Source organism: Hyperolius riggenbachi, chromosome 10 (genome assembly GCF_040937935.1).
Source record: "Hyperolius riggenbachi isolate aHypRig1 chromosome 10, aHypRig1.pri, whole genome shotgun sequence".
Lineage (NCBI taxonomy): Eukaryota > Metazoa > Chordata > Amphibia > Anura > Hyperoliidae > Hyperolius > Hyperolius riggenbachi.
In genome coordinates this window covers 263384157-263407775 of record NC_090655.1, presented here as the reverse complement: position 1 = coordinate 263407775, position 23619 = coordinate 263384157, and the positions used below count along the sequence as shown (strand labels likewise).

The 23619-nt window shown below is 43.5% G+C and overlaps 1 protein-coding gene across 1 annotated transcript in view; it reads left to right on the top strand.

Moving 5' to 3' along the window:
• LOC137537151 (uncharacterized) overlaps positions 1 to 23619 on the top strand; it is a 226508-nt gene that overhangs the window by 55998 nt on the left and 146891 nt on the right. The window lies entirely within an intron of this gene.

The following is a 23619-nucleotide window of genomic DNA, read 5'->3' as shown; positions in this document are numbered from 1 at the left end:
TTCCACTAGCAATCGCAATCACAAATCACAAACGCCAGCGATTGCGATTTTTCATTCATTCTGTTATGCGATTGTGATTTGTGATTTTCATTTGCATTGCATTATCATTGTAAAAATCGCTCCAGCAAGCGATTGCGATTTGCGATTAGCGATTTCCAAATCGAATCACTGTAGTGGAAAATACTTCTCGTGATTTCTATGATAAAGTAACAACTCTAGCGATTTAAAAATCACTAGCGATTTGCGATTTTGCGATTCAGCAATCACAATCGCTCTAGTGGAAAAGGGCCCTACTTGTTTACCAGATAAAAGTAAATAATTGATCTTTGATTTTATGCCCGACAGTTACATGGGGTGGGGTTCGTGAACGCTACAGTAAGGCAGCAGTACGCATATCTACCCCCCGATTCGCAGGTGAAGTTTAAAGGGGTGTAGATATGCGTACCAAGGATCCTAAAGTGGTTAAGTGAGGTAGGGGTCACACTTATTTGAGTTGCATGTGTTTTTCCACAGAGCAGAAAACACATGTAAAAACGCATATAATTATTAGTTAGGCTGTGGGCCGCACAAAAAACCCCCAAAAAACAACACACTGGTTTGCGTCTCTTAATACATTTTAAGGTGCACAAAAAAACATTTCAGCAAGTTCATTTTTTATGTAAACTGTATACAAATCACATGCGTTTTGCATGCAATGGTTATTTATGGGAAATTAAAAAAGAAAAAAAGTAGACAAAACAATTAGGAGGTACTAGAGCAGGGCATATACTCCAAACAACACAAGACAAGGATAGTTACTAAAATACAATTTTTTTTCATTAATTATCAAATAACAAAAATCAAGAAAACACATACACACATATAGCATAAAACCAGCCCAATGACCGTCAGCACATCACCAATTCATACCACATATACACGTCAACATTCACACCTGGCCCCTGGCTCTACCATAGAGATGCATCTCATGTCATTAAGACAATTGCTCAAAGATGTAATTCCCAATAGAGCCAAATCCACTTTCTGTTTGAATAATGTGCATACTGTGAATGCTCAGTTCCTGAGGTTATCTACAAAGTCTGTTGCGTTTGACTATATAGTTCAGCAAACAGTTGGTACAGGGCAGTGTCCAGCAAGGCACAGCAGCCATAATGAAGCAAGCATAGAATAGGGGAGCAAGCTAGGCAAGTGCTCTGATTCTCCTTTCAGTGCAGCACAAAGTCCAGCAATAGCAGACAGTTATAAGCAGGGAGCTTGAAGCAAGGAGTCAGACTGAATAAGTCTTGCAGATCCTTTTATGAAGAATAATGACAGTGAGACACAAAGCACAGTCCATCAGTGGAAAGACCCAGCTCTCAGGATAAAAGGGCATGGGAGAGGCAGATGTCCAGCCAGGAGAAGTGTTGTGGCCAGGCAGTGTATAGCAGCGGTGATCAGTGAGTGCGAACAGTCTCAGGACGCCAAGCCACGCTGTCCTGACGTGTTTCGCCGGCTTTTTCGAAGGGGGCGTGGCAGAAAAAAAAATAATCAGCTTTCCACCTCACCCCCTCCCTATGCTGTAAGCAGATAAACATCGGCCCTGCATTCCCCCATTGCACTCCACCCAGCTACTTTTTCATGCAACCCGGCTGGAAAAAAATTCAGGGCGGACACGAGCTGTAACAACGAAATGTTTTTTGTTTAAGCCCCTTGGTGTTATGATTCTTTCCAGATTTTAGGGTCAAAAAGCGGTGCAATTTTTTTTGCACCCTTTCAGACCCTAAAGCCTAGAAAAAATCATGCTGCCAGGGAGGTCTGCAGTAGTTTTTCAATCATTCACCTCCCTGGCTCCAGCGCTGCAGTTATGCCTCCATCCTCCGGGTGGCGCTGTAACTGTAAAGTGAAATTGCCGGCTGTTGTCATGATGACAGCCGGCGATCTCACCAGCAGGAAGCAGAGCCCCGGAGGAGAGGAAGAAGACTGCCGGCCGACGTCGGGTTTCCCGGGAGGTATGTAGAAACGCTCCTGCTGCGCGCATTGCTCTGCATACAGCCTCTGGCAGCTACCCCGAGCAGAGGTCGGGATTAACGCTCTTAGCTGTGGTTTTCCGCCCCGACCCTAACTCGGGAATACCGCCAAGGAGGTTAAAGGTTATTGTTGGGAATCTTTTAGAGCAGAGAGGACATTATCAGTTCAGGTCTGCTTTAAAGGATACCCAAGGTGCGATGTGACATGATGAGATAGACATGTCTAGCACACAAATAAACTAGGCTGTGTTCCTTATTTTCTTTCTCTGTCTGAAAGAGTTAAACATCAGATATGTAAGAGGCAGTTCCTGCCTGAGTCAGGACTGGGTCAGACAACAGTGTGACCCTCACTGAATAGAAATTACAACTATAAAACACTTTCCTAGCAGAAAATGGCTTCTGAGAGCAGGAAAGACATAAAAAGGGTCAATGGTTCATAGATTTTAGCTCTGGCATACTTCAATGAATGTGTTAAAACAATAAAACGGTAAAAACCTAAAAAGTTGAATATAAAATAAAACTGTGAAATATATTAAAAAGTCATTTTTAGGAGAAGGAGGATAGATAAAATTATTTCATTAGTTTATTTTTACCTCGGGTGTCCTTTAAAGAGAACCTGAGGTGGGTTCTAACAATGCTATCTGCATACAGAGGCTGGGTCTGCATATACTGCCCAGCCTCTGTTGCTATACCGATCCCCCTATGCTCTGCTATGCCCCCATAAATCAGCAGCCGAGCTGTCGACACAGAGCATGTTGCAGCCGGCTGTTTATCTCTGCATCTGTCAGTCTCACCACTCCCCGCCTCCTTCATAGCTCCGGTCCACGCCCTTGTCTCTTCCCCGCCCACTGATTGGAGGGAAGGGAAGCGGGCGGGGACCGGAGCTATGGAGGGGTGGGCTGACAGATGCAGAGATAAACAGCTGGCTGCAACACACTGTGTGTCAACAGCTCAACTGATGATTTATGGGGGCATAGCAGAGCGCAGGGGGAACTTAGGGGGGATCGGTATAGCAACAGAGGCTGGGCAGTATATGCAGTCCCAGCCTCTGTATGCTAATAGCATTGTTAGAACCCACCTCGGGTTCTCTTTAATGAGATAAACATGGGTACATAGGTCTTTTACAATGTCAGTGCATTGCTTTGTTAAAGGGTTAAAGTCCAGGAACTGAGGTGACTTAATGAGATAAACATGGGTACATAAAGTACTAAGCATAATTAGAATTTTCCTGTGATCACTTTTTATATTTCTAATGTTAAAGCGCATCCGAGATGAAAAACTATAACAAGTAACTTGTCTATTATCTTATCTAAAGCGTAGATAGTTTACACAGCAAATCTAGCTGCAAACAGCATCTTCAGGATATGATCATTTCTTCCTGTGATACAATGACAGCAGCCCTGTTGTTTGTAAACATTACACACAGGCTGTAACGATTGGTGTAGCAAGCAGAAGTCTGGTTATTGTGTGATCTGCAGTATCACCAATAAGTCAGACACTATACCTGATTATATGGTGATCTGCAGAATCACCAATAATGCAAGTATAGCAAACAAGGTAATAGCAAGTGTACAGTGCTTGGTGCAACAGTAATACTGATTAGTTTTGGCAGAACCTCACCAGAGGAGCTGGTGGGTACTATCAGTAAGGAACCTTAGCAGAGGAGCTGGTGGGTACTATCAGTAAGGAACCTCACCAGTGACAAGGGCTCACTGGTGAGTAGAGTGGTCAGACAGATCGGTTCGGCAACAGACAGGAGGATACAGTACAGAATCGGCAAGCAGAAGGATAAAGGTATTTCAGGCAGAGTCAGCAACAGGATCAGATGGGCGAAAGTACAGAATCTTATAGCGTAAGAGTAGTCAGAAGAGAACCAGAGTCATACACAGATAATCAAGCAATAATAACAGTAGTAATATCAATTCCTAGTCTTGTGTAAAAGTTTCCTCCCAGATCAAAGCACACCGGAACTAACTAAGGTCTGAGTGCTCACACGAAGCATTTGCAACAGCAGACAAGTTGCGAGTGATTTTCGGAGGCTTAAGAAGCGGAGGAGACCCGCCACACCCACACCCATCAGCCAATCAGAGCTGCCGAGAGTCTCCTCTGACGTCAGCCGACCGGCAGGTCAGCCGACGCGCTTCCTCCCAGCATAAAGGTCCCGTCTGTGCGCGTGCAACAAAGCCACCCTATGATCCACTGACAATCCCCTCGGCGTGCTAGACACCGGAGGGACAGGAGAAACGCCCGACAGGGAAACCGAAGCAGCTGCGGGGGCATCCTGACTGCCCGCAGCTTCATCTCCACAGAATGTTACACAGGCAAGCTGATCTGCATCTCCAGCACTCAGCCTGTAAAAACCTAATTCCCCCTCCTCCTCCCTCCTTCCCTCTGCCTCTGAAATCTCTGGCTAGTAACACCTCCCCCTCCTCCTGCCCAGACTAAGCTCCCATACGCCCTTGCTACTGTCTTAAAATGCCAAGGCACTCTGAAAAGCTTTGGTGATGCTTGTTTAGTTTATAGGGAATTAGAGTATTAAAACAAAAACATATTCCACTTGAGGAATGCCCTATAAACAATATGAAGGAACATAATTATGTAATGAGTAAAAGTTTATATCGGATCCACTTTAGGGGTTAATAAACTAGGGCCCATATGCTATAAACTTTTACTATTAAGTTTTCTCCCAGGTGATATTTAAAATTGTCAATAAAATGGCTTTGAAACCACCGTGAAGTTATTCATAATTCTTTTTACTTATTATGGTATATAATTTTTATATCTAGAAAGTACCATGCATCCTTTAGCCACGATTAAGCAACAGATGCCTCAGTTCAAACATAATTAAACTTCCACTGCCTTTTCATCCATTCATCACCTCAGAGCTGTAAAGCAGAGATGTCCATTGTAACTTACAAAGGATTGAAGAAGATGACTCCCTATAAAGATGGCCATACATCAGGCGACTTGGCGGACAATCGGCCATCTGATGTGATTATTTTAATCGGAATCAGATGAAAATCAATGCTGCCAAATGCATGACCGTTTGAAAATGTGACCCATTTTGGGCCAAAATTGGATGCTTTAACCAGCTGAGCGGTCTGGACGAGCTCAGCTCGTCCAACACCGCCAGCGGCTGCCGCTCAGGCCCTGCTGGGCCGATTTTAATGAAATAAAAAGCAGCACACGCAGCCGGCACTTTGCCAGCCGCGTGTGCTGCCTGATCGCCGCCGCTCTGCGGCGATTCGCCGCGAGTAGCGGCGAAAGAGGGTCCCCCCAGCCGCCTGAGCCCAGCGTAGCCGGAACAAAAAGTTCCGGCCAGCGCTAAGGGCTGGATCGGAGGCGGCTGACGTCAGGACGTCGATGACGTCACTCCGCTCGTCGCTATGGTGACGATATAAGCAAAACAAGGAAGGCCGCTCATTGCGGCCTTCCTTGTTTATTCTGGGCGCCGGAGGCGATCGGAAGATCGCCTCCGGAGCGCCCTCTAGTGGGCTTTCATGCAGCCAACTTTCAGTTGGCTGCATGAAATAGTTTTTTTTTTATTTAAAAAAAACCCTCCCGCAGCCACCCTGGCGATTTAATCAGAACGCCAGGGTGGTTAATCGGTCGGACATGCTGCACGATGTAGGGCCAACTTTCTTTATCGTGTATATGGTGGTAACTGCGCAATATCGGGATGAGCGACGAACGTGACCAGACTCCAACATTGTCTCCCCTAATATGCAATGTGCCCCCGGTGCCCAGTGAACTATACATTACCTGTCCGCTGCTGCCGCTTGTCCTCCGCTGGCCCCGTGTGCGCTCCTCGCTCCATACATGCGTCCCATGTGGTTGCCAGAGTAACTGGGGGCGCACATGTGACATCACACACGCTCCCATGTATACATCGGCAGCCACATAGGGTGGGTGTATGGAGCAAGGAGTGCTCCAGAGCCAGTGGAGGACTAGCAATGGATACGGTAAGGGGGGGCGGTGCATAAGGCTGATTCTGGATCAATTTCTCTAAATTTATGGCTACCTTAGCACCCTCTAGATCATGTATTCTATTGTTGTAGTTGAAATGGACGCTCACATGTAAATATAAACATGTTATTATCGGGGCTGTGGAGTCGGTACAAAAATCCTCCAACTCCTCACGTTAGGATTCCCCCGACTCTAACTCCTCTAATTTGCATATTACAATTTTGTTGATTGAAAGTATGTAACATGAAATGCATCTCTTAATTGGCAACGCGTAGGAATTTTAAAATACAACTGAAGTGAGAGGGATATGGAGGCTGCCATATTTATTCCCTTTTAAACAATACCAGTTACCTGGCTATCCAGCTGATCTTCTGCCTCTAATACTTTTAGTATTTTTTCATAGACTAAAACTAGTCCTTGGTAAGAGTACTTGTAGAAGCTACAGACAGGAACAAAGAACATCTATCAGGCCCTAGGCAATGTAACTGGGGGTACATGTAAGAGTGATGTGCAGGTACTCTGCAGGGAAATAAGGGGATTCTTCCTCCATTACACATTCTTCATGTACAATCTGAACCAGGTTTATGGGTGACAGACAACACCTCTGTGTTCAATGTGTACAACATTCTCAGTGGATTCCCTGCAGCTCTGTGGGGAGTGCATATGTAGAGTATAGTACTACTGTGTAACAAAGTAAACCTGAGAGATGAAATTAAAGTTTTATATATACATGGGGCTTCCTCCAGCCCCCTTCAGGCTAATCAGTCCCTTGCAGTCCTCCTCTGCCACCTGGATCTTCTGCTATGGGTCTAAGTACTTGAGCCAGTTGGGCGTAGTGCGCATGCACACACTCTGCCGATGGGAGCTGTCAGGAATATAGCAGCTAGTTATGATAAGGATAATACAGTAATATATTTTCATTTTCCCATTTTTATGTCTGCTATGTATTACTGTTAGTGTATAAATTGAATCAGCACCAATGGATAAATGACGTGCAGTGATCGCCCCTGGAGTGCACAGGGATATCCAAGCAAATAAGTTCTCAGGATCCGCACCGTCTAAAATCTTCTTTTATTTCAGCTTTTTAAAATTCCATAGCAGGCATATTCCTATTGGCTTGGAAAGGGATATGTATTTGCATATATTTGCATTTATGCTAATGAGAAGTCTTCCATCAGGTCCACTTTGGAACTATTTAAGCAAGGCTTTTTTGTCTGTTGATTGAGTGTGTGTCTGACGCCATCTGAAGAAAGAGCTATTCTGAAATGCTGTGCGTCATGGCTGTGTGATACACATATTTATGCCTGCTATGGAATTTTAAAAAGCTGAAATAAAAGAAGATTTTAGACGGTGCGGATCCTGAGAACTTATTTGCTTGGATATCCCTGTGCACTCCAGGGGCGATCACTGCACGTCATTTATCCATTGGTGCTGATCCACTTTATACACTAACTAGTCCTTTGGAGTATGGAGGCAAGCACGATGGAAGATTTGGGAGATAAGGCATCCAGTATATCTTTTACTTTGTCGCAGAAAGAAGCCGCCACAATTGTGGCTATGGTGTCGATCGGAAAGGACTTCCTTAAAGCTCCAGACCCTTTGATTGTGAAGAGAGATTTAGAAAGATTGAAAAAACGTTATATAGATCTGGACTTGCATGCAAAGACCCTGGTAGAATACTATAAAGACGGTAAAATTCCAAGGAGCATTAGAGCACAAATACCACCAATTATGTTTCCCAAATGTAAGGAATACTGTACAACTTGGGAACAAGTTTGGAATAAAGCATCTTTTGACGCCATCTTGATTACAGTTCAGAGAATTATGAAGGAACTCCCCATCCTGGAAGAGCAGATAGCTGTGCTGTTTAAAAGTCTGACTGAGCTGTTGGGAAAGGAAGAGTTTGATCAATATTATCGTGGCCTGTTGGAGAAACTTAAGGAGTATGAGTTTGGGTTGGAGCAACAGAAACGGGACAAATTCCACCGTGATGCCCAGGATTACCAGGTTGGCTATGTGTATCGGTGGCAGAGGAGTGGAGTTACAATGCCTTACAAACGTTATAGACCGAACAAACCAGGTAAACCTAAGAAAAACCCAAGATCTCGGGCTCCTGGAGAACCAACAGATCAATCGTCCAGTGATTTTTTACAGTCGACGGACGACCAATCAGCCGTTTCAGACACAGCAAGCGGAGGGGAGGAAAGAAATATCAAAAACAGAAACAGAGGGAAGCAGAGAGGAAATTGCTCAATGGAGTTGAGGAACAGAAAATAATACCAGTGGACTTGGTGGTCAATATCTCTCAATATGAACTATCATCAACTGAACATAAGATATTAAATTATGGGTTATCATTTTGCCCTACTAATTTTCCAGATTTCTTTGAGTTAGATTTAGAACTAGGACGTTTTTTTTAGGAGTCTTAAGCTTAAGAATTTTTTTGCAGGAGGACGTCTTTTTGCTACTACACAGAGAGATCAGGTAGAGAGTATCAACCTTAAAGAATGGGGCCTAAGGAATAAGAGTCACTTTCAACCACCTAGTCACGTAGTGCTAGATAGGTATATTAATAAGGTGAATGAGGAAATTCTAAAGCTACAGAGGGATTTTGAATCCAAGAAATTTAGACATATTACCACCAATGTGAATGTGGAAGAACGCAAAGTCATTCATGCCCTGGCACGGAATAAAGAAGTGACTATTAGGTCTGCTGATAAAGGCGGTGCTGTTGTCATTTTGGACACTGACAAATATAAAGAAGAGATCCAATCCCAGTTGAATGAAGAGGAAGTATATGAGAGATTAACAAGTGACCCTACTAACATGATATACACTCTGTAGTCAGGAGGAGCTCCACATTTTTTATTTTTTAGACGCGCTGTTCCGTTGGATGATGTGGTTCTTCCTGATTGGCCAGAAAGGGCCAGGAAGTGTTTTGGATGTCACATGATCTGTCCATTTTGATCAATGGAGGCACGTTTACTCTCTACATTGACTCTTTTTGTCAGCAGGTAAATGGTTAATTGTGATTTGCATATTAGCCTTTGCAGTTCCCCATCAGGTCCACCACTGGTCTCCGCCCAGTTAGTCACCGATTGGTGATTTTAGTGGAGGTGGGGTATTTAAGGCACTGCACATGTGTGTTTGTATATGGCTGTTGCAATTTGAAAAAGGGCTATGCCCGAAACAACGTTTGTCATTGTTAAGCCACAATGGTGATGCAATAAAAGAGCTTTTCCTGATGCTTGGAGTGGTGCCGACCTCTTTACTACTTGCCTACTAACATGATACAACAAGTAATAAAGGATCTATTGACGAAGGCTGAGAACTCACAACTGATTGATAAAGAGTTGAAAACGTTTTTGCAGATTGAGAACCCAAGGATACCGATCATATACACCTTGCCGAAAATCCATAAAAGATTGAACAACCCCCCGGGACGTCCAATAGTGTCCGGGGTGGGATCTATCTTCTCCAATATTGCTATTTTTTTAGATAGAATCTTGAAGCCAATTGTTTTGACCCTGGACTCTTACCTTAGAGATACACATCAATTTTTGGAAACCATTTCTTCCTGTTCTGAACTGTCGGATGATGTCCTTCTTGTTACAATGGATGTAAATAGTTTATACACCTCGATACCACATGAGGGTGGTGTCGAGGCTGTTGATCACTATCTAATGATCTGTACAGATTTTGATATAGAACAAAGAGGCTTTTTGCTAAAATTGTTAGATATAGTTTTAAGATATAACTATTTCTTGTTTGGCGACACATTCTACATGCAGCGTAGAGGTACGGCGATGGGCTCGAACGTGGCCCCATCCTATGCAAATCTATTTTTAGGCCTCTATGAGGATGCTTTTGTGTATTCTAATTTGCATTTTTGTAAACATGCTTTACTTTGGCGTCGGTATATCGACGATATTTTTTGTTTGTGGGCGGGGCCACGTTCGAGCCTAGAGCTATTTGTAGAACAGTTACATGTGGCGTGTCCTGCCATTAAGCTAACTCTTACTAGTAGTACAGACAGGGTGAGTTTTTTGGATACATGGGTCATCAAGCAGAATGGGAAGTTAATTACAGATTTATTCATAAAACCTACAGACAGGAATTCCATTTTGCATTTTGATAGTTTTCATGTTCCCCACGTTAAGAGTAATATACCCAAAGGGCAGTATAAAAGATTAGAGCGGATAGTGAGTGATCCAGAGGTGAGAAAGAATAGGCTAGAGGAGATGAAATATAAATTTTTAGCTAGGAATTATCCTTTGAAATATTTGGATTATGAAGGTAAGGTGGTGAGAAGTACAGGTGGGAGGGTAGAGAGAGTGAGTAGGAAAGGACAGAAGGGTAGTTTGAATCACAGAATCCCGTGTGTCACCACGTACAATGTGCTATCTGAGAAAATTGCAGGGGTTATCAATAGATTTTGGCCTATGCTGCGAGAGGGTTTACCATATGTACGTGAATTTCACGAATTTCCTTTGATGTCTTATAAAAGGGCACCCTCCCTAAGAGACATAATTGTTAAAGGCGATATAGGTTCAGAAAAAAAGAATTTGATTACACGGAATGGAACATATCCTTGTTTACAGTGTCATTTATGTAGCTACGTTGTGAAGGGTGACACATTTACCCATCCCTGCAGGGGCACTAAATTTAAGATCAGGGGTCACTTTAGTTGTGACTCCAGATTTGTTGTTTATATGTTGAAGTGCCCCTGTGGGATTGGGTATGTGGGAAAAACAACACAAGCCCTTAGAGATAGAATCTCATCCCACAAATCTAATATTAGAGACAAAAATATGGAATTGTCAGTGTCTCAGCATTTCACCGAATATGGTCACAGATTATCGCAGTTAAGGGTGCAAGTGCTAGAGGGGGTCCCGATCCCGAGGAGGGGAGGCGATAGACACCTGTTATTATCTAAGAGAGAACATTATTGGATCAAGAAACTTGATACCTTAGAACCCAAAGGATTGAATAGAGATTATGATGTAGCTAACATTATGTTCTAATGGGCCTTAATAATTGATTTTAATGGTGATTTTTATGGTGGATACACAATGGGAATTGAAACATCTGCGGGGCTGGGACTGACATTGCAGCCCACTTAGTGGAATTATGTGCATGAGTTTGTATGCATGTACGCAGTGAAGTTTTGAAGCGGACGAAACGCCATATACAGTATTGAGCATTGATGCGTAACGGCCGCATTGGATGTACGCATTGAGGCCTTTGGGCGGACGCTGTCGCCTTTGAGGCTGATTGGTCGCTTATGCGTACTGGTCGCGTCAAAGGCGTGTTGGCTGCGATTTAATGTATTTTTCGCATTGGTCTTACGCAATAAAAAATTTTTGGGCGGATGTTGTCGCTTTTGAAGCGGATTGGCCGCCGATGCGTACAGATGCGGCGAAGCGTGCGGTTTTGAGGCGGTTTTGAGGCGGTTTTGAGACGGTTGTCGGCGTCATTTGCTGTTTTAGTGCGTTTTGCTGTTTTAGTGCGTTTTGATGCGTTAGTGCGTTTTGATGCGCGGTGCGGTTTGAGAAGTGTGATTGGTGGGCTGTGATGTCAGTCTTGAAGTTTATACTATAACCTTGCAGATGATTGGCTAGAGACAATCTTTATGCTGAAATGGATGTGATCAGCTAGTACAAGTTTAGCTGACCCCATTGCTGAGGATTTGTTACAATGTGTGACACTGGCTCTGCACCTTTGTGTGTGGTATGCTGTGTCAGAGTAACTTTTACAAGATTCCTGTGAAGCTTTGGCTGTTTTGTCTCTGGCTTGAAAACATATTAGCCTCTATGGAGGTGTGTAGGCAGTAGTCCTATTGGCTTTGAAAAGGATATGTATTTACATATATTTGCATTTATGTTAATGAGAAGTTTTCCATCAAAGATTCCTGTGAAGCTTTGGCTGTTTCTGTCTCTGGCTTGAAAACATATTAACCTCTATGGAGTTGTGTAGGCAGTATTCCTATTGGCTTGGAAAGGGATATGTATTTGCATATATTTGCATTTATGCTAATGAGAAGTCTTCCATCAGGTCCACTTTGGAACTATTTAAGCAAGGCTTTTTTGTCTGTTGATTGAGTGTGTGTCTGACGCCATCTGAAGATAGAGCTATTCTGAAACGCTGTGCGTCATGGCTGTGTGATACACATATTTATGCCTGCTATGGAATTTTAAAAAGCTGAAATAAAAGAAGATTTTAGACGGTGCGGATCCTGAGAACTTATTTGCTATGTATTACTGTATCATGTGGGATTGTCTGCTAGCCAGTCTGGCTTTGAAGGCTGGCAGCTTCCTGAACTTCCTTATATCATGTAAATTGACTCTGCATTCAATGGCCATTGTCAATGGCTCCTAATTGGGAAAGGTAATTAAATAACGAGCCCCTCTTTTGTCTTTTGTTGCCGTGCTTTGAACTTTATTCATATGTCAACAAGCCAAAATACAATCCAGACTGGACAGTGGAAGCTAACAAAGGAATGTTTGAAGTCAGAGGACAGCCTACCTGGAAGTGGAATTGCTTTGAAATCTGTAAGTGTAAACAGGATACTTGTTGTTCTCAAGATACAATTTTTGCCTGTGGAAATTAGAGGAAGGGAATGTTGAAAGCTCTGACATTTGCATGTCACAGCTAGCCCAGATGTGACAAGTGGCTCGGCAGACTGTGATGTCACAAACGGGGAAATTGCGTTAGTTTTGGGGATGGAACATTCAATGCCCCAGGCACCAAATGGGCCTATAAGAACCTGCACAGGTCCTTCACAACTCGTAGCTCTCTGGAGATAGCAAGGACGCTAAGGGCTGCCCGACTACTGGTCGAAGCGGCGTGCTCCCGCCAATAACGTTCAAACAACGCGGTAACGTTCATTTTTCCCTTTTATTTCGGCAACCTGTCTTGTGTGTATTGTTGTAACTTTTATTTTTGTAACTTTTATCTTGTAACTTTTTTACTTTTGTTTTTTGTACATGATTTGTATATATTACTTTCTGCATTGTTCCACCTTTTTCCTGGAATATTAAATTGTTATTTAATAAGCTTGACTTCTGCTGTACTAAACTAACACTCACAGCCTAGAAGAGACTGCAGTGTAACTGTGTATAAGTCCATGCCTAATTGTATGCTTGAGCAACACTACCATATGAAATTGTAATTGCATTGTGTGTATGGGGCACTTCTGCGCTCGACAGCAGAGTGGGAGTGGCTAACAGTATCGTTCGGAACGTCTGTTAGTGGTTTTGCTGTACGACAGTGTAACTTGCATTACAAGTCAGTGCCTGATTGTGCTGTGTTACTGTACAACTGTACTGTGTGTGGGTGCGTGGCGTTCCCGTTTTCGGCCTAAAGCGCAAAGCTGACCCGAATACGAAAACGCGGATTGCGCGATGAGGACTCGACAGCAGAGTGGAAGTGTCTAGCGACAGCTAGTGGTGGCAGTGAGAAGTGTTTGAGGGGTCCCATCCTTGTTTAAGCTTGACTAAGGCTGCTTCCCCTCTCGATCTGGCCAAACCCGCAGTCAGCAAACCGCATATGCAGGCGTGCCGCGGGCCGGTTCCTGACAGGAGCGTACTACACCTGCGCAGCACTATTGCGCCGGTGCAGAATGTTCCTGGCTGTGGAAGCGGCATGCAGCCGGACTGCGCTGACTGGCTGAATTACCGGGACTCATAGCAGATGATCCAGGTGGCAGAGCAGGACAGCGACTGAATTAGGCTGGAGGGGGCTGGAGGAAGCCCCAGGTATGTATAAAACGTCTTTTCTTCCGTCTCAGGTACCCTTTAATTCGTAGTTCATTCAAGAGCGGAGTGAGCGGCTAGGTGTGTACCTCTGAGTAAGATCAGAAATGTAGGTTGGACAGGTTTTGTGGACAGATTTGTAGGTCAGACACAGTATCTTGAATCTGATTCTGGACTGGATAGGAAGCCATTGGAGGGATTCACAGATTCACAGAGGGATTCACAGAGGGGAGCCGCCGTGGTGGAGCAATGGGAGGAGTGGATAATTCTACTGCCGCATTCATGATGGGCTGCAGCGGGGCAAAATTTTAACATATCAAATTATTTGATTTCATGAGCAAAGGGAGTGCATACATTTGCAAAAACCTCTAGCAGATCCGCAAAAAGCTAGAGGTTTTTGAAGCAGATTTCAGAGCAATTCCTAGGCACGTTTAGAGCGGTTTTCTAAACATGCCTAGTGATTTTTGGAGCGTTTTTGTGCAGCAGATTTCATATATTGTTACAGTAAAGCTGTTACTGAACAGCTTCTGTAACAAAAACACCTGGAAAACCGCTCTGATCTGGCGTTTTTCACAGCGTTTTGCATTTTTCCTATACTTAACATTGAAGGCAGAAATGCCTCAGAAATCCAAAAAATGCTGCAGCCCGGGAGTTTGCGTTTCTGGGAAAAACGAGCCGCTCTGGTGGGCACCAGCCCATTCACTTTCGTTAACCAAGCAGTTTCCCCCCTGCAAGCATTTTAAAAACCGCTGCAGAACTGCTCCGGTGTTCACTAGCCCTCAACGCAGAATTATTTCCATCTCATTGACCATCTCTATTAGTGACACGGCTACACATCAGGCTTTATTCTTACAGCATAGATGTTATTTAGATTCCTGTGTACACATCATATGTAGGGATGCTCATTCGGATTCCGCGGAAATGCAATTTCCGAAATTCCAATCAGAAATTGCATTTCCGCATTGGAATGCGGAAATCGGTAATGCAAGTGCGGTAGGCGGATTTCCGCCGGAAATCGCGGAAATTTCCGTCGGAAATCGCGGAAATTTCTGCTGATTTTAACTTCGATTTTCTCAAAAACTATAAGGTATTTTGGAAAACTTTTTTTTGCATCTTGTTCACAAGATTCAGTTTGTAGGACTTACGGGGGCTATCCTAATAACCGCTAAAGTCGGCGGATTTTTACTGTAATGTAAAATTCAGAAAATCTGCATCTGCCTATTTTCGCATTTTACATTACAGTAGAAATCCGCCAAATTTAGTGGTTAATAGCAAAGCCCCCGTAAGTCCTAGAAACACCAACACCAAATTGTCAGGGTTTATTAAACAGAATCTTGTGAACAAGATGCAAAAAAAAGTTTTCAAAAAGACCTTATAGTTTTTGAGGAAATCGATGTTAAAGTCGGGCGGAATTTCCGCGATTTCTGGCGGAAATTCCACATTGGAATGCGGAAATTGGTAGCAGAAAGCAGAATCGGTAATTGGCAATGGCGGAATCCGGATTTACCGCGGAATCGGAAATTGGCATTTCCGACCATCCCTATACTGTAGAGTCACAATCAGATATGTATACCTGACTTTAAAAATATGGGGATTGCTTTATTGAAGCAGCACAAGTTACTAATTTTTGATTTATTTCATTTTTGTGGACTAAGCACAGCTATTACTGTATATATAAATTATTTATGACGACTATTATCTGAGAAATAGAACATTATCATATTTTCTATTTTAATTACAGTTTAAATTCATTAGGAGTCGGAGTCGGTGCATTTTCTCCCAACTCCAACTCCGACTCCAGGTACCCAAAAATTGCCCCGACTCCTCGACTCTGACTCCACAGCCCTGGTTAATATTACCCTACTTCACAGTAAGTAACAGCTGGCCAGCTACGGGAAGTGACACTCCATTGCTAAGCTGTGTTCTATTGATTGAATATTTCCTGAATGTCCTCTATCTCCTGGGAAATTTGTAAACTGAAACAGTACCTGTATTCGCATATGCTTGTTTGAAGTTGTATATATATACTGTACTCTGAGGCTGTTTCAGACCGCAGATTGGCGTTAGCACGCATTGTCAAAAATGCTTCTTATTGGTACGTGCGTTACTGTCTGTTTAATGATTTGACCTATCCACCACTAGCACGGACAGGATCTCCTTCTGCCTATCAGCCATCTCCTCCCGGATGTCCGCTAGGTTCCTGAAACTAAACCTGGACAAAACAGAATTTATGATTTTCCCACCCCGGCCATCCCTGAGCCTCCCAGATGTGCAGGTCACTGTTAACCACACTACCATTCGCCCTACCTCTCAACCCCGCTGTCTGGGTTTCACCTTAGACTCTGCACTCTCCTTCACCCCCAAATCAAAAACCTCACAATGTCCTGCAACTTCCACCTCCATTACATCTGCAAAATACGCCCTTTCCTGACCTCTTTCACCACCAAACTCCTCATCCATGCCTTCATAATTTCCCGCCTTGACTACTACAATGCCCTTCTGTCTGGTCTCCCTGTGACCTGAATTGCCCCACTGCAGCCCATCATGAATGCGGCAGTAGAATTATCCACTCCTCCCATTGCTCCACCACGGCGGCTCCCCTCTGTGAATCCCTCCACTGGCTTCCTATCCAGTCCAGAATCAGATTCAAAATACTGTGTCTGACCTACAAATCTGTCCACAAAACCTGTACAACCTACATTTCCGATCTTACTCAGAGGTACACACCTAGCCGCTCACTCCGCTCTTGAATGAACTTCGCCTGACTGCCCCCTGCAACAACCAATCCCATGCACACCTCCAGGACTTCTCAAGAGCTACTCCAACACTATGGAACTCCCTACCTCCCCCAATTAGGGTGGCACCGTCCTTCAACATCTTTAAGAAGGCCCTCAGGATGTACATTTTCACCCTGGCCAAGCTTTACTGCCATTCATGTTGCCACAACGCAGACTAGCAATGACCCAACATAAAAAAGCATATATATTATTATTTATTATGCAATTGGATGCAATTGTAGATGAAAATGTTGTTCAGTGACAAAGAAAATTGTAATATTAATAGTATTAGATGGCTGAGTGCAGGTGATTCCACAGAGGTTGCAGTTAGTCTATTTACCACAAGATGGCGACAAGACCTCTCCCAGGTGGAACGCACAAACAGGAAAAAAAGAAGACAAAGAAAGGAAATGACGTAACAGCAAGAGGATTAAGTTGCAGGAGGTGGAGAAAGCACATGGCTGGAAGAGGTAATTGTGTGATTATTGTTCTATATTGAGCAGAGCAGAGGTCGGGGTGGACATACTTTGTTACAGAGGAGGTCATAGTACTCCTGTCACTATCCTGATCATCTCCCTTGCAGTAATTGCCATACAAGGGATTTTTATATAACTGCTGTGACTTGTTTGCCAGTTTTCCAGTGGCCCCTCTACATGTGCCATAGATCCTAGGTTCTCAACGTGTGGTACGCGTACCCCAGGGGGTACTTCTGATGGTTCCAGGGGGTACTCAGGCTTGATATATTTAACCAAGAATAACACATTTAGATTTTATGAAAATGATGTATCTTATTTAAACAACACCAGATTAGTGTTTTAACTAATTAAAAGCAATTGTAAATGCTTAGAAATGGTTTAGAACCAATTATCATGTACTATGATTAAATATATATTTGTCAAGGGGTACTTGTGATAATGGTTACTATGCTAGAGGGGTACTTGGTGAGTATAAGCTTTTAAAAGGGGTACTTACCAATAAAATGTTGAGAAACACTGCCATAGATTATGGCTGGCAACTCACCTTCCTAGTAATAATTCAGTCACATCACAGAGACAAGAGAAGATGTATATGGACTATAGCCATGTCCCTCCAGTGCCGGCATCTCACCTTCCTAGTAATAACTCACATCACAGAGACAAGAGAAGATGTATATGGAATATAGCCACGTCCCTCCAGTGCTGGCATCTCACCTTCCTAGTAATAATTCACATCACAGAGACAGGAGAAGATGTATATGGAATATAGCCATGTCCCTCCAGTGCCGGCATCTCACCTTCCTAGTAATAATTCAGTCACATCACAGAGACAAGAGAAGATGTATATGGAATATAGCCATGTCCCACCAGTGCTGGCATCTCACCTTCCTAGTAATAACTCACATCACAGAGACAAGAGAAGATGTATATGGAATATAGCCATGTCCCTCCAGTGCCGGCATCTCACCTTCCTAGTAATAATTCAGTCACATCGCAGAGACAGGAGAAGGTGTATATGGAATATAGCCATGTCCCTCCAGTGCCGGCATCTCACCTTCCTAGCAATAATTCAGTCACATCACAGAGACAAGGAAAGATGTATATGGAATATAGCCATGTCCCTCCAGTGCCGGCATCTCACCTTCCTAGCAATAATTCAGTCACATCACAGAGACAAGGAAAGATGTATATGCAATATAGCCATGTCCCTCCAGTGCCGGCATCTCACCTTCCTAGTAATAATTCAGTCACATCACAGAGACAAGAGAAGAGGTATATGGAATATACCCATGTATCCCCAGTGCTGGCACCTCACCTTCCTAGTAATAATTCAGTCACATCACAGAGACAAAAGAAGATGTATATGGAATATAACCATGTCCCCCCAGTGCTGGCATCTCACCTTCCTAGTAATAATTCACATCACAGAGACAAGAGAAGATGTATATGGAATATAGCCATGTCCCTCCAGTGCCGGCATCTCACCTTCCTAGTAATAATTCAGTCACATCACAGAGACAAGAGAAGATGTATATGGAATATAGCCATGTCCCTCCAGTGCCGGCATCTCACCTTCCTAGTAATAATTCAGTCACATCACAGAGACAAGAGAAGATGTATATGGAATATAGCCGTGTCCCCCCAGTGCTGGCATCTCACCTTCCTAGTAATAATTCACATCACAGAGACAAGAGAAGATGTATATGGAATATAGCCATGTCCCTCCAGTGCTGGCATCTCACCTTCCTAGTAATAATTCACATCAGAGAGACAAGAGAAGATGTGTATGGAATATAGCCATGTCCCTCCAGTGCAGGCATCTCATATACCTAGTAATAATTCAGTCACATCACAGAGACAAGAGAAGATGTATATGGAATATAGCCATGTCCCCCCAGTGCTGGTCTCTCACCTTCCTAGTAATAATTCAGTCACATCACAGAGACAAGATAAGATATATATGGAATATAGCCATGTCCCCCCAGTGCTGGTCTCTCACCTTCCTAGTAATAATTCAGTCACATCACAGAGGTAAGAGAAGATGTATATGGAATATAGCCATGTCCCTCCAGTGCTGGCATCTCACCTTCCTAGTAATAATTCACATCACAGAGACCAGAGAAGATGTATATGGAATATAGCCATGTCCCTCCAGTGCCGGCATCTCACCTTCCTAGTAATAATTCAGTCACATCACAGAGACATGAGAAGATGTATATGGAATATAGCCATGTCCCTCCAGTGCCGGCATCTCACCTTCCTAGTAATAATTCAGTCACATCACAGAGACAAGAGAAGATGTATATGGAATATAGCCATGTCCCTCCAGTGCTGGCATCTCACCTTCCTAGTAATAGTTCAGTCACATCACAGAGACAAGAGAAGATGTATATGGAATATAGCCATGTCCCTCCAGTGCTGGCATCTCACCTTCCTAGTAATAACTCACATCACAGAGACAAGAGAAGATGTATATGGAATATAGCCATGTCCCTCCAGTGCCGGCATCTCACCTTCCTAGTAATAATTCAGTCACATCACAGAGACAAGAGAAGATGTATATAGAATATAGCCATGTCCCTCCAGTGCCGGCATCTTACCTTCCTAGTAATAATTCAGTCACATCACAGAGACAAGAGAAGATGTATATGGAATATAGCAATGTCCCTCCAGTGCTGGCATTTCCTCTGTATAGCCTCTTCTGCCCCTAGCATTGCCATATTGCCCCACAGTGTAGCCATATGCCCTCCACAATATCATCCCCCAGGTATTGCAGCGCCCTCCTAAGGTTTTAAGTATTTTTTATCTCTTCTCCCTCCAGAACAGCTCAGGGGGTTTTCATATTTCATATTCTTATGCTAAATGATTATGGGAGGGACTGAAGGGGGTAAAGAGAAAAAGGTAAAGGTCTCACTGTATAAAGCATAAGGGTGTGTACACACGTCCAATTTTATTTGGCCAATCTTACCACTTCTAAAGATGGCGTCTCGATCTCTGTAATTGAGGACCTTGAAAAGAGAACAGCGGTTCTCCAGGAACAGGTGCTTTATGGGAAATGTGGTGCGCTCTCTCAATGATGAATACAGAAGAGAATGTTTCTTTACGGAGCAGGTCTAGTAGTAGTTGCTGAGTGAATTTCTCAGGGTTTGGGCCCAGGAGCTGCACATTGTACCTCTGGTTCCTGTTCTCCCAATCATCTTGCCAGGCATGCAGTGTAGTAAGTTCCTTTTGGTATCAGCTATAGCAGGCTGGACAGGCCTAGTATCTTCTAGTGTTCCTATGAGGTCTTCTGTTTCGGTCTCTCTGGAGCACAGATTATGCATGTCCTGCCTGAAGAGGGAGACATCAGGGCTCACCTCCTCCAGCTTTACTGTGATAGCTGCGAGACTGGCCTGACAGAGGAGACGCCCTCCAGTATCTGGTCTATCGGACGGGGTTCAGCAGGCGGCTGCAAGGTCTCGTCTTCAGTTTGGAGGTCGGCGTTGCTCCACATGTCGGTGCCACCTAGTCTCAAATGCTAGAACTTGCAAGGCTTTTTCGGTGACCCTTGCCTGAAGTTTGAGCGCTGCTGTGGGACGCCAGGATGCCATTCAGGATGGCTTAACTGGTCATTGCACTGGTGCCTCTGTCACTTGCATCCTCAGAGCATTGGCTTCAGGCCACGCCCCCCTCTTATAGTGTTAAGCATGTAATCTTTGCTTTAGTCTTGTCCACCTTGGCCCTGAGACGCATGGAGGGTGCCACCTTATGTTCTGCTTCTAGGGTGGAAAGTCCTGATGAATAGGAGTTTAATGTAGCTTGCTTTTTTTTTCTATCCCTCTGAAAAATAAATTCACCTCTCAGGTAGGATTTATAAGAATCCCAGAGGGGTTTTCATTTGGAAATGACAGAACTTAGGTATTTGCTTTTTGATGCTATTTCTTACTTCTGGGTCTTGCTATAACTCTGTATCTAGTGACCAGCATCTAGTATTAGGTTGCACTTAATTGTTAATGTGGCCACACACCCAGTACAATACAATTATTTTATGGCAATTCGATAAAAACGATTGGTTGTACAGAAAAATCAAAAGTGTTTGTTTTTTTTTTTTTTTTTGAACAGGAAGTCCAATCGAATTTTCTTATTTTTTCCTGTATAAGTTGATTAGAAGTGGTGGATTTTTCTGATCAATTTTGATGAAAATGTAATGGTGTCGGGTAGATTGTCAGTTTCTGTGTACAAGCAATCAATTTTTTCAGAGTTTGAACTCATTTTTCTTCATATTTGGGGAAAGATTGAGCACAGGTGTGTGGTACATTGCTCAGATTTTTCAGGTGTTACACTCACTAAGAAAAATAGATTGTATTTCTTAAATTTAAAAGAAATGTAAACAAATGTCTGGTGTGTGGCCACCTTATCAGAGTAAATAGAATTTCCGGTTTTGATATCAGCTACATGAAGGAGTTGTTCCTATTGTAAAAACAAAAAAAGTCATTCCTAGAGTAAGAATCGTGTGTATTTAACAGGGCTGTGGAGTCGTGCAGTTGAAGCAATTTTGGGTACCTGGAGTCAGGAAAAAATGCACTGACTCCTAATGAATTTAAACTGTAATAAAATAGAAAATATGATAAAATGTTCTATTTCTCAGATAATAGTCATCATAAATAATTTATATATACAGTAATAGCTGTGCTTAGTCCACAAAAATGAAATAAACTAATCAAAATGAGTTACTTGTGCTGCTTCAATAAAGCAGCCCCCGTATTTTTAAAGTCAGATATACACATCTGATTGTGACTGTATATATGATGTGTACACAGGAATCACTTATATATACTAAATAACATCTATGCTGTAAGTATAAAGCCTGATGTGTAGCCGTGTCACTAATAGAGATGGTCAATGAGATGGACATAATTCTGCATTGATTCTGATTTATGCAAATGTATGCACTCTCTTTGCTCATGAAATCAAATAATTTGATATGTTGTTAAAATTTGGTTTGGTGACTACAAATTATAGGGTACCTGAGACGGATGAAAAGTAAAGTGTTATACATACCTGAGGCTTCCTCCAGCCCCCTTCAGGCTAATCAGTCCCTCGCTGTCCTCCACCACCTGGATCTTCTGCTATGAGTCCTGGTAATTCAGCCAGTCAGCGCAGTCCGACCACGTGTCGCTCCTACAGCCAAGAGCATTTTGCACCTGCGCAATAGTGCTGCGCGGGTGTAGTACGCTCCCGGCGGCGGAGTGTGTGCTTGCGCACTACACCAGACTGGCTCAAGCACCTGGACTCATAGCAGAAGATCCAGGTGGCGGAGGAGGACAGCGAGGGACTGATTAGCCTGAAGGGGGCTGGAGGAAGCCCCAGGTATGTATAAAACTTTAATTTCATCTGTCTCTGGTTTACTTTGTTACACAGTAGTACTATACTCTACATATGCACTCCCCACAGAGCTGCAGGGAATCCACTGAGAATGTTGTGCACATTGAACACAGAGGTGTTGTCTATCACCCATAAACCTGGTTCAGATTGTGCATGAAGAATGTGTAATAGAGGAAGAATCTCCTCATTCCCCTGCAGCGTACCTGCACATCACTCTTACATGTACCCACAGTCACATTGCCTAGGGCCTGGTTGATGTTCTTTGTTTCGGTCTGTACCTTTTACAAGTACTCTTACCAAGGACTAATTTTAGTCTAAAGGGAATAAATATAGCAGTCTACATATCCTTCTCTCTTCAGTGAAATTTCTAAGCGTTTGCAGTTAAGAGACAAATTTCATGTTACATACTTTCAATCAACAAGATTGTAATATGCAAATTAGAGGAGTCGGAGTCGGTGGAATCCTAAACTGAGGAGTCGGAGTCGGTGGATTTTTTTATCGCCTCCACAGCCCTGGTATTTAAATAGCAAGAATAGATGAGTGCACCTAAATTAAACACCCTCCATGCATCTACTAGTCGGAAGGCCTTTAATATTGAAGTCATTTTTTCATAGCTTCTATTAGACAGTTTTTTATTATTTTTTTTTGTCTGAGCCATAGAAAGAGAAGTTAAATCCCCCCCCTCGCATATTAAAGTGTCCTTATTCATGGAAGAGATTCTGGCAGCCAATAACATGTTGTACAATAGAGTTGTTGTGGGTCAGTGGAGGTCTCAGGGAGGGAAGTTCTGAAGGAGCAGGATCTGTCCATTGTGTCCATTTTCAGCAGAGGTGACAGTGCTGCCGGATGACCATATCCATTGTATCTCTGGTGGGGAGAAGCCAATGTGGAGTCAGGAGTCACTGGTGTTGTGTAGTCCCGCAGTGGGAGAGGTTGGAGTCTGCAGAAAGATGTTGGCTGGTGGGTCACAGCTTGGGGGTGGGGCCAGGTAACAAGGGGCGTGGCTGGTAGGACAGGCAGAGAAAATGGAGGCTGCAGCTGGAGAGTGGTTGGGTGGCCTCTTCTGCTTTGGTCCTGGTATTGGCATATAGTTCATCAGGTGCCAGAGCCATAAGTAATGATAATTTATAGCTAATTAGCTGCAGGCCTCTGCTATCTCCCTCTGTCTCCAGCTGTTCTCACCTCACATCCTCATCCATCTACCGCTGCCGGCACTGCTGTAACCTCCCAGGAATGTGTGCATGGAGAGGAGGAGAGAAGCACCAGATGATGAGCA